The 20,725-nt window shown below is 48.7% G+C and overlaps 1 protein-coding gene across 4 annotated transcripts in view; it reads right to left on the reverse strand.

The window, feature by feature from the left end:
• Positions 1-20,725, reverse strand: part of LOC140410247 (NACHT, LRR and PYD domains-containing protein 3-like) — a 388,524-nt gene that overhangs the window by 134,838 nt on the left and 232,961 nt on the right. Inside the window, exons 1-2 of one of the 4 annotated variants that reach the window (XM_072498211.1) lie at positions 17,877-18,179; positions 14,502-14,576 (exon numbers count right to left, since the gene is read on the reverse strand). The gene's annotated coding sequence lies outside the window, so the exon portion shown is untranslated. Of the gene's footprint in view, positions 1-11,215; positions 11,619-11,774; positions 11,795-14,501; positions 14,577-17,876; positions 18,180-20,725 lie in introns of those variants that run through there. The other 3 variants (XR_011940592.1, XR_011940594.1, XR_011940593.1) reach the window with 3 other exon arrangements.

Consider the following 20,725-nt stretch of genomic DNA (forward strand, 5'->3'; position numbering starts at 1 on the left):
CCCACACTTGCAATCACTCACACTCACATACCCACTCCCACACTCACTCCCACAGACTCACACTCATTCACATTCACTCACACGCTCAGTCTTACACACTCAGTCACTCTTATACAAACACACTGTTCACACACTCACTCGTACTCACTCACTCTCACTCTTACACTCACACACACTAGTTCTCACTCTTACACTTACTCTATGACACACTCATTCACTGCTTTACACATTCACTCAGAGAGCGAGGGAGGCGCGCAGTGCGAGGGGCGCGCGCAGAGCGAGGGACGCGCGCAGAGCGAGGGAGGCGCACAGAGCGAGGGACACAGCGAGAGAGGGACATGGCGAGAGAGGCAGAGAGAGGGACACAGCGAGAGAGAGGGACACAGAGGGAGAGAGGGATACAGAGAGGGTCAGAGAGAGGCGGGCACACAGAGAGTGAGGGACACACAGAGAAAGAGGTACACAGCGGGTCAGGATGTGAGGTTTCGGGGACGTGAGTGGGTCAGGATGTGAGGGTTAGGGGACATGAGGGTGTGATGGTGTGAGGGTGCCAGGACGTGAGGCAGTCAGGACATTGGGGTTTTCAAAATGACCGTTTTCATTGAATCCAAATTGTTTCAGTAAATTCTAATCTCAGGAATTGACATCAGAGCATTTCAGTGAAAAATCCCATTGAACCCCCTTGTCTAATAAAATGATGTTGTTGCCGGTGACCGTGTATTGATTCAGGAATAAACTTTACATCTCACAGTGAGAAATCAAATCGAATCCAAATTTATAGCGCAGCTCATTGAAGAAATCTGTCTGTGAACAAGTAAAATATGAAGTGAAACTTTGCAATGAGCTTTGATCTTGTGGCCAGGAATCTACTCGTAAGACTTCCGGTTGTGGCGATGACCAGCTAAGTCGCACGTTTCGGCACCTCCCGTTTTAACGGACTTTTGGGCTCTTATCGGGAGCCCCAACGGAAATTATTTACGGCCAAACCCAGTGTGAGGCGACAAAGGAAGGAGTCCCCCCGGGTGTGGATGGAAAGAAGCGATAGTAGTGGCCAGATTGCGGAGGATCCTCTGGAGCAGCGGCAGAGAAGAGAAGGGAGAAGCAAGATGGCGGCTGAGGGAGCCCAGATGGTATGGGGCCCGGAACAGCAGGAGTTCCTCCGACGATGTGTGGAGGAGCTCAAGAAAGAGGTTCTGGCGCCGATGTTGCTGGCAATCGAGGGATTGAAGGAGACGCAAAAGACCCAGGCGATGGAGCTCCGTGGAGTGAAGGCAAAGGCAGCCGAGAATGAAGACGGGATACAGGGCTTGGTGGTGAAGACGGAGACGCACGAGGCACTGCATTTTGGGTCTTCCCGAAGGGACAGAGGGAGCTGATGTTGGGGCGTATGTGAGTACGATGCTCCATACTTTAATGGGAGCTGAGGCCCCGACGGGCCCCCTGGAAGTGGAGGGAGCATACCGGGTCCTCGTGAGAAGACCAAAGGCAGGGGAAATACCGCGAGCAATAGTGGTGAGGTTCCACCGCTACAAGGACAGGGAGATGGTCCTGAGATGGGCTAAGAAGACACGGAGTAGCAGGTGGGAGAACGCGGTGATCCGCGTGTATCAGGATTGAAGTGCGGAGGTGGCGAGAAGGAGGGCGAGTTTCAATCGGGCCAAGGCGGTGCTCCACAGGAAGAAAGTAAAATTTGGAATGCTGCAGCCGTCAAGACTGTGGGTTACACACCAGGGCAAACACCACTACTTCGAGACGGCAGAGGAGGCGTGGACATTTATTCAAGAAGAGAAGTTGGACTAGATTTGAGGAATTGATGTTTGGAAAGAAGTAGCGAGGTGGTGGCAAAGAAACGTAAAGGGGGGAGAGGGGGAGGGCTTATCTGTAAAAATGTTAGACGGGAGACACGAAGAAATGTGGGCGCCGGTGGGGAAGGGGACAGGGAAGGGGAGAGGGAGCTGCGCCACTAGGGACGGGGCCGAGAGGGAAGCGCGGGTTTTTTCCCGCGCTATGGAAATTGCGGCGGGAAAAGTGGGCGCAGGAAGGAAGGGGACCTCACACGCAGGGTGGCCAAGGGTAAACGGGGGTAGCCGAGGTCAGCCAGAGTTTGCTGACTCCCAGAAGCAATATGGGGGGAGCAATCAAGCTCGAAGGGAATCTAGCGGGGGGCGGGGGGGGGGAATTAACTGGGTTGCTGGTGCTGAGAGTAAGGGGGAGCTGATACGGGATGAGATGGTCGGGGCGGGAGGGCGCCGTCTGGGGGACAAACGGGTGCGTGGGACCCGGGTGAGGAGCTGGTTTAAAAAAGGGGGTGGCTAGTCGACGATGGGGGGGGGGGGGGGGGGGGCGGTAAAGGGCCCCCCAACGCGATTGATCACGTGGAACGTGAGAGGGTTGAACGGGCCGATTAAGAGGGCAAGGGTGTTTGTGCACCTAAAGAGACTGAAGGCGGATGTGGTTATGCTTCAGGAGACGCACCTGAAATTGGCGGATCAGGTCAGATTAAGGAAAGGATGGGTGGGACACATATTCCACTCAGGCTTAGATGCAAAAAATAGAGGGGTGGCAATACTGGTGGGGAAATGGGTATCGTTTGAGGCTAAGACCATAGTGGTGGACAGTGGGGGCAGGTACGTGATGGTGAGTGGCAGATTGCAAGGTGAGGCGGTGGTGCTGGTGAACGTATATGCCCCGAACTGGGATGACGCGGGTTTTATGAAGCGTATGTTGGGGCGCATCCCGGACCTAGAGATGGGAAATTTGGTAATGGGGGGGGGCACTTCAACACGGTGCTGGACCCAGAGCTGGACCGGTCCAGATCAAGGACCGGGAGAAGGCCGGCAGCGGCCAAAGTGCTTAAGGGATTTATGGAGCAGATGGGAGGAGTAGATCCCTGGAGATTTGCTAGACCGAGGAGTAAAGAGTTTTCCTTCTTCTCCCACGTCCATAAAGTGTACTCCCGGATAGACTTTTTTGTCCTAGGAAGGGCGCTGATCCCGAAAGTGGCAGGAACGGAAGATTCGGCTATAGCCGTTTCAGATCACGCCCCACATTGGGTGGATCTCGATCTAGGAGAGGAGAAGGAGCAGCGCCCACTTTGGAGATTCGACATGGGACTGTTGGCAGACGAGGGGGTATGTGGAAGGGTGAGGGGATGTATTGAAAGATACCTAGAGGTCAATGATGATGGAGAGGTCCAGGTGGGAGTAGTATGGGAGGCGCTGAAGGCAGTGGTTAGGGGGGAGCTGATTTCCATAAGGGCCCACAAGGGGAAACAAGAGGGTAAAGAAAGGGAGAGACTGATTGGGGAGATTCTGAGGGTGGATAGGCAGTATGCGGAGGCCCCGGATGAAGAGCTATACAGGGAAAGACGGAGACTACAGACGGAGTTTGACCTGCTGACCACGGGTAAGGCGGAGACGCAGTGGAGGAAGGCACAGGGAATACAACACGAATATGGGGAAAAGGCGAGCCGATTGTTGGCCCAACAACTTAGGAAGAGGGGGGCGGCGAGAGAGATCGGAGGAGTTAGGGACGGGGGGGGGGGGGGGAGGAAGGATGGAGCAGAGAGCGGGGAGGGTGAACGGGGTGTTTAAGTCATTTTATGAGAGGCTGTATAAGTCCCAACCCCCGGAGGGGAAAGAGGGAATGATACACTTCCTGGACCAGCTGGAGTTCCCGAGGGTTGAGGAGCAGGAGGTGGCAGGTCTGGGAGCGCAGATTGAGGTGGAGGAGGTGGTTAAAGGAATCGGGAACATGCAGGCAGGAAAGGCCCCGGGACCAGATGGGTTCCCGGTGGAATTTTACAGGAAATATGTGGACCTGCTGGCCCTACTCCTGACGAGAACCTTCAATGAGGCTAAGGAAAGGGGGACACTACCACCGACAATGTCGGAGGCAACGATATCGTTGATCCTGAAACGAGACAAAGACCCGCTGCAGTGCGGGTCATACAGGCCCATCTCCCTCCTAAATGTAGATGCCAAGTTACTGGCCAAAGTGATGGCGACAAGGATAGAGGACTGTGTCCCAGGGGTAGTACATGACGACCAGGCAGGATTTGTTAAAGGGAGGCAATTGAATGCCAATATACGAAGGTTGCTGGGGGTGATGATGATGCCCCACCGGAGGGGGAGGCAGAGATAGTGGTGGCGATGGATGCAGAGAAGGCATTTGATAGAGTGGAGTGGGACTACCTGTGGGAGGTACTGAAGAGATTTGGATTTGGAGAGGGGTTCATCAGATGGGTTCAGCTCCTGTACGGGGCCCCGGTGGCAAGCGTGGTTACAAATAGGCAACGATCCGACTATTTCCGATTACATAGGGGCACAAGACAGGGGTGCCCCCTGTCCCCGTTACTGTTCGCGTTGGCAATCGAGCCATTGGCCATAGCGCTGAGGGGCTCTAAGAAGTGGAGGGGGGTGCTCAGAGGAGGAGAGGAACATCGGGTGTCATTATATGCGGACGATTTGCTGCTACATGTGGCGGACCCGGTAGAGGGGATGCCAGAGGTAATGCAGACACTCAGGGAGTTTGGGGAGTTCTCGGGATACAAATTAAATATGGGAAAGAGTGAGCTTTTTGTGATGCACCCTGGGGAACAGGGCAGGGGGATAGACGATCTGCCGCTGAGGAGAGTAGCAAAGGATTTTCGATATCTAGGGATCCAGGTGGCCAGGAACTGGGGAACCTTGCATAAACTTAACTTGACGCGACTGGTAGAGCAGATGGAGGGGGACTTTAAGAGGTGGGACATGGTGCCCCTGTCATTGGCGGGTAGAGTACAGGCGGTTAAAATGGTGGTCCTCCCGAGGTTTCTTTTCGTGTTTCAGTGCCTCCCCATACTGATTACAAAGGCCTTTTTCAAGAAAGTGGACAGGAGCATTATGAGCTTTGTGTGGGCTGGAAAGCCCCCGAGGGTAAAGAGGGGGTTCCTGCAGCGCAGTAGGGACAGAGGGGGATTGGCACTGCCGAGTCTGAGTGACTATTATTGGGCCGCCAACGTGTCTATGATGTGTAAGTGGATGAGGGAAGAAGGGGCAGCGTGGAAAAGGCTGGAGATGGCGTCCTGTAAGGGAACAAGTTTAAAAGCACTGGCGACGGCGCCGTTACCGTTCTCCTCGAAAAAATACACCACAAACCCAGTGGTGGTGGCGACTTCGAAGATTTGGGGGCAGTGGAGACGACATAGGGGAGTGACGGGTGCCTCAGTGTGGTCCCCGATAAGGAACAATCACAGGTTCGTCCCAGGGAGGATAGATGGGGGATATCAATCTTGGCAGCGAGCAGGAATTGGGAAGTTGAAGGACTTGTTCTTGGACGGGACATTCGCAAGTCTGGGAGCATTGGTAGAAAAATACGAGTTGCCACCTGGGAATGCCTTCCGATATATGCAAGTGAGGGCATTTGCGAGGCAACAGGTGAGGGAATTTCCGCAGCTCCCGGCGCAAGGGATCCAGGACAGAGTGATTTCGGGGGCATGGGTCGGTGAAGGTAAAGGCACCGATATATACAGGGAAATGAGAGACGAGGGGGAGACGATGGTAGAGGAGCTGAAGGGTAAATGGGAGGAGGAGCTGGGGGAAGAGATTGTGGAGGGGCTGTGGGCAGATGCCCTAAGTAGGGTAAATTCCTCGTCCTCATGTGCCAGGCTTAGCCTAATCCAATTCAAGGTTCTACACAGGGCGCATATGACGGGAGCAAGGCTGAGTAGATTTTTTGGAGTGGAGGATAGGTGCGCGGGAAGCCCGGCGAACCACACCCACATGTTTTGGTCATGCCCGGTATTGCATGGGTTCTGGGTGGGTGTGGCAAGAGTGATCTCAAAGGTGGTGGGGGTCCGGGTCGAACCAAGCTGGGGTTAGCTATATTTGGGGTTGCAGAAGAGCCGGGAGTGCAGGAGGCGAGAGAGGCTGATGTTTTGGCCTTTGCGTCCCGAGTTGCCCGGCGAAGGATTCTACTTATGTGGAAAGAAGCTAAACTCCCGGGCGTGGAGACCTGGATAAACGACATGGCAGGGTTTATAAAATGGGAGCGAATAAAATACGCACCAAGAGGTTCGGCTCAGGGGTTCACCAGGCGGTGGCAACCGTTCCTTGACTATCTCGCAATGCGATAAGGGAAAACAGGAAAGACAGCAGCAGCAACCCAGGGTGGAGGGGGGGCGGGGGGGTGTATTCTGTATTTGGGGTTTTTTGTTTTTTTCTTTCTATGCTAGTTGTTTATATTTATTTTTTCAGTATTATTATTTCTTTTTTCTTGTTCTTTTTCTGCACTTGTTGTTAGTTTAATATATTGTTTAAATAACGGTCAATGTACATTTTGTTACTAAGTTGTAAAAATGGAAAATTCTTTTTGATCGAAAAACTTTAGTAAAATATATTTTTTTTAAAAAGGAATCTTCTCGTAAAAGGGAGGCAGAAATGAAGTTGTGTTTAACTCACATTCTGTGATTTCTTGCTGGTTTTTACTCATTCTATGGAAAGCCTTCCTAAGGCGACAGACGAATGGTCATTCCAAACAGGTCAGAAACTCAGAGGGAAACATTTGTCAAACAAAGACAGAAATAATGACAGGACATTGCTGAATCTCTTGTTGACTGCTGAATTAACATAACCATAGACAGGACAAGTGTCTTCCTTAGCAGACACAGGAACCACACCGAGGGGGACATTCCTGACAGAACGTCGGGGGTGGGGTCTGTACACAGGTCACTGAGGAGATCTCAGTCCAAACTGTTTCCAATCATTTCCCAAACGTTTGACATTTGTGGCTCTTCAAAATTTAAGATACTTTGCTGTCTGTATTCTGTGAATCCAGCTGTGAAATATCTTCACTTCAATGTCTTTTCCCCAACACTATCCCCATGTCCCTTTATGTCTTGGGATTTAGAAATCAGTCAATCTCTGCTTTAAACTTGGTCAATATCTTTCCATCTTTGAGAGTGGAGAAATCACCAGGAATGTGGGATTTGATCTCCAGGGTTAGGTTGGAGAAACAGGGCTCGTTCAGGCCCTATTGAACCAATATCTCCTCCTAGGACAGTCCGGCAATCTCACTATCAGCCAATTGACCCTCCGCTGCACTCCCTCTCTGGCAACTATATCCTTTCTATGTTAGGGAGACTAAAAACTGTACACAGTACTCCAGGTGTGGTCTCACCAAGGCCCAGAGTAACTGCAGTAAGACATCTCCACTTCTGAACTCAAATCCCTCTTGCAATGAAGGCCAACATATCATTGGTCTTCTTAACTGCTGCTGCACCCCCTTCTCCACTTTCAGTGACTGGTGTACAAGCTCCCTTTGTACATCCACATTGCCCAACATATCACCATTTAAATTTGACTCTTTCCTTCAGTTTTTGTTTGACACTAACTTGGACAACTGTCTGAATTGTCTCAGTGTTGTGCTCACATAAAATGGCCACCATTAAGTAACTTAAAATGGCTGACTGCTGATCGTGGATTTGTTTAGACAGATTCCCAGAGAGAGAGATAGAGAGATGCAGAGACAGAGAAGATGGGGAGAATAACTGAATACATTAATTCAAGATTCAGAATCTCCATCAAACACTGTTAGCAAAAGTACATCATGGGGTTAGATACAGATTACACATCCCTCTACACTGTCCCCATTCCCAGGGCAGCTACAGTACGATGATGTATACAGAGTAAAGCTCCCTCTACACTCTCCCCCATCAAGCACTCCCAGGACAGGTACAGCACGGGGTTAGATACAGAGTAAAGCTCCCTCTACACTGTCCCCATCAAACACTCCCAGGACAGGTACAGCACGAGGTTAGATACAGAGTAAAGCTCCCTCCACACTGTCCCGAACAAACACTCCCAGGACAGGTACAGCACAGGGTTAGATAGAGAGTAAAGCTCCCTCGACACTTTCCCCATCAAACACTCCCAGGACAGGTACAGCACGGGGTTAGATACAGAGTAAAGCTCCCTCTACACTGTCCCCATGAAACACTCCCAGTACAGGTACAACACAGGGTTAGATACAGAGTAAAGCTCTCTCTACACTGTCCCCATCAAACACTCCCAGGACAGGTACAGCACGGGGTTAGATACAGAGTAAAGCTCCCTCCACACTGTCCCCATCAAACACTCCCAGGACAGGTACAGCATGGGGTTAGATACTGGGTAAAGTTTCCTCTACACTTTCTCCATGATCACTCCCAAGACATGGCAGAGGCAGTACAACGTGGAAATCACCATCCCTGTGTATAGTCTGAACAGCACTGTCGGAATGTAATACATTTCAATCAGAGCTCACAGAATCACAGAATATACATTGCAGGAGTGGGCCATTTGGCCCATCGAGTCTGCACTGGCCCTCGGAGAGAGCACCCTACCCAAGCCCACGCCTCCAGCCTCTCCAAATAACCCCAGTAACACCACCTAACCTTTGGGTCACTAAGGGGCAATTTAGCACGACCAACATCTCCTCTCATCCTTCTCGGCTCTGGTGAATTCAGGCACAATCATAGAATCCCTACAATGCAGAGGGAGGCCATTCTGCCCATCGAATCTACACCAACCCTCTGACACAGCATTCTATGTAAACTCAGTCACCCGCCCTATCCCAATAACTCTTTAACCTAATCTAAACAATCTTTCTTGGACACTAAGGGGTAATTTAGCAGGACCATTCCACCTGGCCTGCACATCTTTGGACTGTGGAAGGAAACCGGAGCACCCGGAGGAAACCCACGCACACACGGGGAGAAACTGCCAACTCCACATAATCAGTCACACAAGGCCGGAATTTAACTCGGGTCACTGGCACTGTGAGGCAGCAGTGCTAACCACTGTGCCACAGTCAAACCAATCTCTCCTTGTAGGACAGTCCGGCAACCTCCCTATCAGCCGATTGACCCTCCGCTGCACTCCCTCTCTGGCAACTCTCTCCTTTCTTAGTTAGGGCGACCGAAACTGTACGCAATACTCCAGGTGTGGTCTCACCAAGGCCTTGTGTAACTGCAGTAAGACATCTCCACTTCTGAACTCAAATCCCTCTTTCAATGAAGGCCAACATATCATTGGCCTTCTTAACTGCTTGCTGCACCCCCCTCTCCACTTTCAGTGACTGGTGTACAAGGACAGCCAGCTCCCTTTCTATATCCACATTCCCCAACAAATCACTGTTTAAATCAGACACTTTCCATCAGTATTTTGTTATACCAACGTGTACAAATGTCAGAAATGACTGTGCTGTGCTCACCTAAAATGGCCACCATTAAGTAACTTAAAATGGCTGACTGCTGATCGTGGATTTTGTTTTGACAATATTCCCAGACAGACAGAGAGAGAAGCAGAAACAGAGAGATGGAGCAACTAATAGAAGACATTTATTTGAGATTTTGAAATTCCGTCAAACACGACCAGCAAAGGTACATCATGGGGTTAGACACAGATTCCTCTACACTGTCCCTGGAAAACACTCCCAGGACAGGTACATCACGGGGTTAGATACGGAGTAAAGCTCCCTGTATACTCTCCCCATCAAACACTCCCAGGACAGGTACAGCACGGGGTTAGATACAGAGTAAAGCTCCCTCTACACTGCCCCATCAACCACTCCCAGGAGAGGTACATAGGAACAGTAATGGGCCATTCAGCCGATCGAGCCTGCCTTAGCGACTAGACCACCTTAATCAATAACCTATTTTAATAATCCGATACAAAGCCCTGGATCAATTTATTTCCTGGCAGCATCAGTAGCTGTAAATGCTGCTCTACACTATGTCTGAAATATTATTGCATTAGAGAATGTCATTGTGAATATTATCTTGTAATATATAACCGTTCTCATCCATATCTCTATTTAAACACATTAGCTCCTTTCCCAGTGATCACTGCAGTTAACCCAGTCACTGTTTATACTATAAGCTCTTGTCCCAGTTAATACTACATTACACCATACTGCCGTGGACACTACAATTAACCCTTTTGGAGTGCTGACTACCATGTACCCAGGGTAAGAGCCTGTGGGACTACCATGTATAATAAGCTTTATTGTCACAAGTAGGCTTACATTAACACTGCAATGAGGTTACTGTGAAAAGCCCCTAGTCGCCACATTCCGCCGTCTGTTCGGGTACACGGAGGGAGAATTCAGAATGCCCAAATTACCCAACAGCACGTCTTTCAGACTTGTGGGAGGAAACCGGAGCTCCCGGAGGAAACCCACGCAGACACAGGAACGTGCCAGGAATCGAACCCGGGACCCTGGAGCTGTGAAGCCACAGTGCTACCCACTGTGCTATCGTGCCGCACAAAGAGTCACACAAACAACTCCCCCCCCACCCCAGACACACAAACACGTATACAGACAAACACAAACTCACACACAGACACAAACTCAGACAGGCTGGGTCAATACATCTTTCAAATACATCTTTCAGGGCAGCACGGTAGCATTGTGGATAGCACAATTGCTTCACAGCTCCAGGGTCCCAGGTTCGATTCCGGCTTGGGTCACTGTCTGTGCGGAGTCTGCACATCCTCCCCGTGTCTGCATGGGTTTCCTCTGGGTGCTCCGGTTTCGTCCCACAGTCCAAAGATGTGCGGGTTAGGTGGATTGGCCATGATAAATTGCCCTTAGTGTTCAAAATTGCCCTTGGTGTTGGGTGGGGTTACTGGGTTATGGGGATAGGGTGGAGGTGTTGACCTTGGGTAGGGTGCTCTTTCCAAGAGCCGGTGCAACTTAATGGGCCGAATGGCCTCCTTCTGCACTGTAACAGCCTCCCCGAACAGGCGCCGGAATGTGGCGACTAGGGGCTTTTCACAGTAACTTCATTTGAAGCCTACTTGTGACGATAAGTGATTTACATTTCATTTTTTCATTTTCATTTTTCAAATTCGATGATGATCTATGAAATGGAGCGAGATCCATTCTCCACCTTTAACTTGGAGAGGTGTATCTGGCCTGTGTGTGACCCAAGTCACACGCTGACTCTGAACATCCTCACAACAGCTTGCGGACAGACTTTTCTAAAGCACTTTTCATAACCTTTGGGTATCACAAACTGCTACACAGGCAATGGAACCCTTTTGAAATCTAGTCAGTGGTTATTTAGGAAATGGACCAGCTAATTTCAGAGAGAGAGAGACACACAGAAACAGGATGAGATTGTGCTGTGCATGTTTCACAGCTGACACTGAGACACACACGAGACGTACAATATCAATTATTAGTCTGAAGCATGTGATTAAATCACCCCTTAAACTAAATTCCAGTGTTTCAGAGTGAAGCTTCTTCTATACTGTCCATCAAACACTCACAACCCAAATACTGTCTGGGCTTAAATACAGAGTCAAAATCCCTCTGTCCTGTCCAAGGAATTTTTCATTGCAGATAGTTATTTTTATTTTTTGGAAAAACAGAACTCAAATTGCAACGAATCCCAGGGTGGACTCCTGTTTATTTCAGCCCTTCACATTTAAACATGAAGTTTAAGCTCCGATTACAGGTGTCTGCTTGTCTCTGTTTGTATATTCTCTGTTACTGTTGTTTTGTCACTTGTCTGAAGTATTTGAATAATAGGCCTTGGTTAATCAATCCTTTCTCTCAGCACATGGAAGTTGTGAATCTTCAAGGCTGTCAGTCTGATGAAGATAACAAAAAACGACATGCTTTGATCATCAATCCATTCCCCAACCCTAAGTAGACCTCACACATTTCCATAATGCAGGATTATCTCCATCAAAACTTCTAATCAGTTCCCAATACTCTTGTTAACACTTGCCTCTTTCACCTAAATTCCACTGACAGATTCCAAAAGCTGCACAGAAAAATGACAGGTTATTTTAAACTTTGAAACAAAACTATTTGAACTTGTGCTTCAATCCTATTATACAGAAATGTTGTCCTGTGGGCTGACAGTTTCTCAGTAAGACTGAAACATTGAGGTACGCCTCGCACTGCACTGGACAACATTTGTGGCACTTCCAAAATCTACGACACATTGCTGTCTGTATTGTGTGAATCCAGCTGTGAAATATCTGTCCAGTTTAAACTTCCACTGTTTCTGTCTTCTCATCATTTATAAAGATCACGGTTCTATTCTTTTTAAGTCTAAAATACATCATCTTACATTTCCCGACACAGAAACACGTCCACAGTTCAGTCTACTGCCAAAACGATAATATTTCCCTGCAATTTGATGTTTCCAGCTGTGCTGGTTACAACGCTGTCTAATGTTTGGTGTCATCGGCAAACTAGGATGTGTAGCATTCTATCAAATTGTCTTAAATGGCTAATATATATGTGTCTATGCACGCATGTGTGTGTGTGTGTATGTATCTGTTGCCATGTATGTATCAGTCAGTGTGTGCACGCGCATGTGTGTGTATCTGTGAACTTGTGTCTGTGTACGCATTTAAGTCTCAAAGGAAAATATGAGCAGGTGTAGGCGATTTGGCCCATCGAGTCTGCTCCACCATTCAAACAGATCCTGGCACGCACAGACGCACGCACACTCACACACACATTCCTATTTTATTATACACAGTCGAGTTGTGTCTGGAACATGCTCAACGATTGAGCTTCCACAACCCTCTGGATCAGAGAATTCCAAAGATTCTCCACCCTCTGAATTAAGAAATTCCCCCTCATCTCAGTCTGCAATGGTCCACTCCTGATTCTGAGCATTCGCGTCAAGAGGGCGACAATACAAGACTGGGGATGTACTTCTGAGGCTGTATAAGGCTCTGGTCAGACCCCATTTGGAGTATTGTGAGCAGTTTTGGGCCCGGTATCTAAGGAAGGATGTGCTGGCCTTGGAAAGGGTCCAGAGGAGGTTCACAAGAATGATCCCTGGAATGAAGAACTTGTCGTATGAGGAATGGTTGAGGACACTGGGTCTGTACTCGTTGGAGTTTAGAAGGATGAGGGGGGGATCTTATTGAAACTTACAGGATACTGCGAGGCCTGGATAGAGTGGACATGGAGAGGATGTTTCCACTAGTAGGAAAAACTAGAAGCAGAGGACACCATCTCAGAGTAAAGGGACGATCCTTTAAAACAGAGATGAGTTGGAATTTCTTCAGCCAGAGGATGGTGAATCTGTGGAACTCTTTGCTGCAGAAGGGTGTGGAGGCCAAATCACTGAGTATCTCTAAGACAGAGATAGATAGGTTCTTGATCAATAAGGGGATATGGGGTTATGGAGAGAAGACAGGAGAATGGGAATTAGAAAAATATTTCATAGAATTTACAGTGCAGAAGGAGGCCACCCGACCCATCGAGTCTGCACCGGCTCCTGGAAAGAGCACTACACCCAAGGTCAACACCTCCACCCTATCCCCATAACCCAGTAACCCCACCCAACACCAAGGGCAATTTTGAACACTAAGGGCAATTTATCATGGCCAATCCACCTAACCTGCACATCTTTGGACTGTGGGAGGAAACCGGAGCACCCGGAGGAAACCCACGCACACACGGGAGGATGTGCAGACTCCGCACAGACAGTGACCCAAGCCGGAATCGAACCTGGGACCCTGGAGCTGTGAAGCATTTGTGCTATCCACAAGGCTACCGTGCTGCCCTAATTCTGGCATATCAGCCATGATTAAATGGTGGAGCAGACTCGATGGGCCGAGTGGCCTAATTCTGCTTCTATGTTTATGGTCTTATGGTTTGAGACTGTGCCCCCTCCCCCGGTTCTAATCTCACCAGTCGGAGATCATCCAACCGACATCTATCTTGTGATGCCCCGTGTGAATTGTGTATGTTTCAAGATCACCTCTCATTTTTCGGCACTCTCGGGAACACAGGTACATTTTCCTCAATCTCTCCTCATCAGACAACTTCACCATCCCAGGGATTCGTCTGGTGAATCTCCATTACACTCCTTCTACAGCAAGTATATCCTTCCTTAGATATGGAGAACAAAACTCTACACAATGGTCCAGGTGTGTTGTGACCAAGGCTCTGTACAATTGCAGCAAGTCATCTTAAACCCTGTACTAATAACCCCGAGCGATGAAAGTTAACGTACCATTGGCCTTCCTGATTGCTTAATGGACCCACACGCTAGCGTTTAGTGACCCATGAATAAGGAGTTAGATACAGAGTAAAGCTCCCTCTACACTGTCCCCATCAAACACTCCCAGGACAGGTACAGCACGGGGTTAGATACAGAGTAAAGCTCCCTCTACACTGTCCCCATCAAACACTCCCAGGACAGGTACGGCACGGGGTTAGATACAGAGTAAAGCTCCCTCTACACTGTCCCCAGCAAACACTCCCAGGACAGGTACAGCACGGGGTTAGATACAGAGTAAAGCTCCCTCTACACTGTCCCTATCAAACACTCCCAGGACAGGTAGAGCGTGGGGTTACAAATGGAATAAATGTTCCTCTACAATTTCCACAACAGAAGCTGCCAGGATATTTACAGCAAGTAGAGGGAATGAGGCAATGTTTCCAAAGGAAGGGTTTTATTTTTAAAGAAGATAGGGAATTATCAACATAACAGAACTTACCCCAAATGATGATTATTCCAATATCCAAATCAAAAACGATGCAGAATTCATTCGCATCCCACTTTTCCGGATAATCTTAAATAGATAAACATAGAAATAATTAGCAATAACAGACCACAAGGAAGAGGAGCAGGCCTGAACCATTCAGCCCTTCCAGCTCGCTCCACCAGTCAATATGATCATGGAGCTTCTTCCATTTCAACCCCGTGTTCCTGCCCTATCCCCGTGCCTCTTACTGACCCATCAATTGCAGTCTAGAGCCGGCTCAATGGCGGAGTCTCCACATCCCTCTGGGATAGAGAATTCCCAGGATTCACCACCATCTGAGTGGCAAAATTCCTCCTCATCTCAGTCCGGCATATCGTTGGTGAATACACAGATTAAGTTATATCTGGGAATGAATTATAGACTGCAATCTAATGGAGGGCTTCGGGATAGATTATATACAGAATAAGAGATACCCAGGAGTGAGTTACAGACTGGAATCTAATCGAGGGGTTCAGGATGGTTTATATATAGAATAACAGATACCCAGGAGTGAGTTACAGACTGGAATCTAATCGAGGGGTTCAGGATGGTTTATATATAGAATAACAGATACCCGGGAGTGAGTTACAGACTGGAATCTAATCGAGGGGTTCAGGATGGTTTATATATAGAATAACAGATACCCGGGAGTGAGTTACAGACTGGAATCTAATCGAGGGGTTCAGGATGGTTTATATATAGAATAACAGATACCCGGGAGTGAGTTACAGACTGGAATCTAATCGAGGGGTTCAGAGTGGTTTATATATAGAATAACAGATACCCGGGAGTGAGTTACAGACTGGAATCTAATCGAGGGGTTCACAATAGTTTATATATGGAATAACAGATACCCAGGACTGAGTTACAGACTGGAATCTAATCGAGGGGTTCAGGATGGTTTATATATAGAATAACAGATACCCGGGAGTGAGTTACAGACTGGAATCTAATCGAGGGGTTCAGGATGGTTTATATATAGAATAACAGATACCCGGGAGTGAGTTACAGACTGGAATCTAATCGAGGGGTTCAGGATGGTTTATATATAGAATAACAGATACCAAGAGTGAGTTACAGACTGGAATCTAATCGAGGGGTTCAGGGTAGTTTATATATAGAATAACAGATACCCGGGAGTGAGTTACAGACTGGAATCTAATCGAGGGGTTCAGGATAGTTTATATATAGAATAACAGATACCCGGGAGTGAGTTACAGACTGGAATCTAATCGAGGGGTTCAGGATAGTTTATATATAGAATAACAGATACCCGGGAGTGAGTTACAGACTGGAATCTAATCGAGGGGTTCAGGATGGTTTATATATAGAATAACAGATACCCGGGAGTGAGTTACAGACTGGAATCTAATTGAGGGGTACAGGATGGTTTATATACAGAATAACAGATACCCGGGAGTGAGTTACAGACTGGAATCTAATCGAGGGGTTCAGGATGGTTTATATATAGAATAACAGATACCCGGGAGTGAGTTACAGACTGGAATCTAATCGAGGGGTTCAGGATAGTTTATATATAGAATAACAGATACCCGGGAGTGAGTTACAGACTGGAATCTAATCGAGGTGTTCAGGGTGGTTTATATATAGAATAACAGATACCCGGGAGTGAGTTACAGACTGGAATCTAATCGAGGGGTTAGATTTAACTCATTCATACACACTCACTCACACTCTTACAAATATACTCTTACGCACTCACTCACTCTTACACAATCACTCACTCACACACACTCACTCACACTTACACACCCTCATTCACTCTTACACACTCACCTGTACACAGAAACTCACTCGTACACAGGCACTCACTCATTCCTACACTCCCTCAGTCTCCCACTCACTCACACTCTTCCACACTCACTCTTAAACACTCACTCTTATACATTCGCTCACACACACTCACTCTTACATACTCTTACTCACCTTCACACTCACTCACATGCACTGTCACTCACACACTCATTCACTCACTCTGACACACTCACTCCCATACGCTAACACACCCTCACTCTCAGATATTCACTCACTCACTTACACATTCAGTTACTCACACTTACATGCCCACTCACACACTAACTCGCTCACTCTTACACACTCACTCAGGCTCACTCACTGATTCAAACTCACTCTTCCACACACACTCACACTAACACATACTCACTATCATTCACACTCACTCTTACACACTTCCACACTCAGTCACTCTTATACTCACTCTTACGCACACATTTTCACACATTCACTCTCACTCTTACACTCACCTACTCTCACTTTTGGACACACATACTCACTCACACACTCGTACTCACTAAATCTCACTCTTACACTCACTCAATTACACACTGACTCTGTCACACACACACACATCCTTACACACACTCACTAACTCATTCACTCACACTCATGCACTAACTCGAACACTCACTACCTCATGCTCACTCAATCACACACTCAATGGCACACACTCATTCATGCACACCGTCTCCCTCTTACAAACTCACTCTCTTACCCACTCACATACTCAACCACACACTAAATCACTTACTCTTCCACACTCACTCTTACACTCACACAGACTTAATCACTCATTCACACTCTTACACAATCACTCACTAACACACTCTCACTCACTTACTAACTAACTGACCCTGACTCACACTCGCTCACTATTATACAGTTACTCACTCATACACACTCATTTACACACTGAAACTCACTTATTCCTACACACTCACTCTCACACTTAAACACTCACTCGCACACTCACTCACACTCCTGCACTCACTCTTACACATTCAATCACACACACACTCGCCCTCTTACACACTCACTCATGTGCACACTTATTCTTATACATTCACTCACACACACTCCTACACTCGCACTCACACTCCCTCACACACTCACTCACTCTTACAAAATCACTCACACCCACTCTTGCACACACACTTGCACACTCACTCACCTACTCACTCATTCTTACACACTAACTCGCTCACACACTCAAACTCACTTACACAGTCACTCACATTGACATACTCACACACTGACTCGCTCACTCTTAGACACACTCACCCTTACACACACTCGCCGTTTACAGATACACTGCAGTGCGATACAATGTGCAATCTAATCGAGGGGTTAGATTTAACTCATTCTTACACACTCACTGACTCTGACACACTCACTGACTCTCACACACTCACTGACTCTCACACACTGACTCTCACACTCACTGACTCTCACACACTCACTGACTCTCACACAGACTCTTACACACTGTCACTCTGACACACTCACTCCCACACGCTAACACATACTCACTCTGCAATCTGGTAGAGAGAGAGAGAAATCTCAGATCAGAAACTCTGAACTCAATTTTGAAAGTGGTCATCATTTGTTGGGCTCTCCCTGTGCCCAGGTTGCCTGCAGAATTCACAAAATTAACGATAGTGTGGTCACTTTTAAAATGAATCCATTGACTGTAAAGTAATCTCGATTGCCCAGAATTAAAGTCCCTTAACTTGAAGCGGGTTTAATTCTGGAATGAAGCCTGTGTTTTAGGCCAAGACATAAATATGGAGGGTGAAATTAAATTCGCAGGAGGTCATTTGAATTCAGTTTGAATTCACTCACTCTCACTCACACACAGACTGACTCACTCATTCACACTCACTTATACACAATTATACACTCACTCACTCTTACACACTCTCTCACTCACACTCACTCACTCTTACACACTCTCTCACTCACACTCACTCACACATACTCAGACACTCACATCCTCACTCATACACTCACACGCTCACTCACTCTTACACATTCACACACACTCACTCTTACACATTCACACACACTCACTCATTCACACTAACTTACACACAATTACTCACTCGCTCTTACACACTCTCTCACTCACACTCACTCACTCTTACACACTCTCTCACTCACACTCACTCACACATACTCAGGCACTCACTTCCTCACTCATACACTCACACGCTCACTCACTCTTACACATTCACACACTAACTCACTCTTACACGCTCAATCACTCTCTCTCAGACAGACACACTCATTTACACACAATTACTCACTCACTCACGCTTACACACTCCTCTTACACTCACACTTACACAAACACTCACTCATTCTTACACACTGACTCACACACATGATCTGACACACTCACACTCACTCTTACATACTCACACCCTCACTCACACTCACTATTACTCACACATTCTTACATACGCACACACTCTTACACACACACTCACTCACTTTTACACATTAACTCACTCACTGTTGCACACTCACCCACACTTGCAATCACTCACACTCACATACACACTCCCACACTCACTCCCACAGACTCACACTCATTCACATTCACTCACACGCTCAGTCTTACACACTCAGTCACTCTTATACAAACACACTGTTCACACACTCACTCGTACTCACTCACTCTCACTCTTACACTCACACACACTCGTTCTCACTCTTACACTTACTCTATGACACACTCATTCACTGCTTTACACATTCACTCACAGAGTGAGGGAGGTGCACAGAGCGAGGGAGGCGCGCAGAGCGAGGGACGCAGCGAGAGAGAGAGAGGGACTCAGCGAGAGAGCCAGAGAGCGAGGGACACATCGAGAGCGAGGAACACATCGAGAGCGAGGGACACGGAGATCGAGGGACACGGCGAGAGCGAGGGACAGGGCGAGAGCGAGGGACACAGAGAGAGCGAGGGACACAGAGAGAGCGAGGGACACAGAGAGTGCGAGGGACACAGAGAGAGCGAGGGACACAGAGAGAGCGAGGGACACAGAGAGAGCGAGGGACACAGAGTGCGAGGGACACAGAGAGAGCGAGGGACACAGAGAGAGCGAGGGACACAGAGAGTGCGAGGGACACAGAGAGAGCGAGGGACACAGAGAGAGCGAGGGACACAGAGAGAGCGAGGGACACAGAGAGAGCGAGGGACACAGAGAGAACGAGGGACACAGAGAGAGCGAGGACACAGAGAGAGCGAGGGACACAGAGAGAGCGAGGGTCATAGAGAGAGCGAGGGACACAGAGAGAGCGAGGACACAGAGAGAGCGAGGGACACAGAGAGAGCGAGGGACACAGAGAGAGCGAGGGACACAGAGAGAGCGAGGGACACAGAGAGAGCGAGGGACGCAGCGAGAGCGGGGGCACAGAGAGAGCGAGGGACGCAGAGCGCGAGGGACGCAGAGCACGAGGGACGCAGAGCACGAGGGACGCAGAGCGAGGGACGCAGAGAGCGAGGGACACAGAGAGCGACGGACACAGAGTGAGGGACACACAGAGAGAGGGACACACAGAGCGAGGGACACACAGAGCGAGGGACACACAGAGCGAGGGACACACAGAGCGAGGGACACACAGAGCGAGGGACACAGAGAGGGACACAGAGAGAGGGACACAGAGCGAGGGACACAGAGAGCGAGGGACACAGAGAGCGAGGGACACAGAGCGAGGGTCACAGAGCGAGGGACACAGAGAGAGGGACACAGAGAGAGGGATACAGAGAGAGGGACACAGAGAGAGGGACACAGAGAGCGAGGGACACAGAGAGCGAGGGACACAGTGAGAGAGAGTGGGACAGAGAGAGAGAGAGGGACGCAGCAAGCGAGCTAGAGAGAGACGGACACAGAGGGCGAGGGACGCACAGAGAGAGAGAGAGGGACACAGCATGAGAGAGAGGGACACAGCGAGAGAGAGAGGGACACAGCGAGAGAGAGAGAGACACAGCGAGAGAGACGGGGAGACAGCGAGAGAGAGAGGGACACTGCGAGAGAGAGAGGGACACAGCGAGAGAGAGAGGGACGCAGCGAAAGATAGAGGGACGCAGCGAGAGAGAGAGGGACGCAGCGAGAGAGAGAGGGACGCAGCGAAAGAGCCAGAGAGCGAGGGATACATCGAGAGCGAGGGACACATCGAGAGCGAGGGACACATCGAGAGCGAGGGACACGGAGCTCGAGGGACACGGCGAGAGCGAAGGACACAGCGAGAGCGAGGGACACAGCGAGAGCGAGGAACACAGCGATGTGGTGTTGGGTGTTCTAACACACAGAAGAGCCAACACAGTTGCATATGGTACAACACTTGTTTATTTAAACTCACTATTTACAACTTGG

The sequence above is a fragment of the Scyliorhinus torazame genome, chromosome 4, assembly GCF_047496885.1.
Source record: "Scyliorhinus torazame isolate Kashiwa2021f chromosome 4, sScyTor2.1, whole genome shotgun sequence".
Taxonomy (NCBI): Eukaryota; Metazoa; Chordata; class Chondrichthyes; order Carcharhiniformes; family Scyliorhinidae; genus Scyliorhinus; species Scyliorhinus torazame.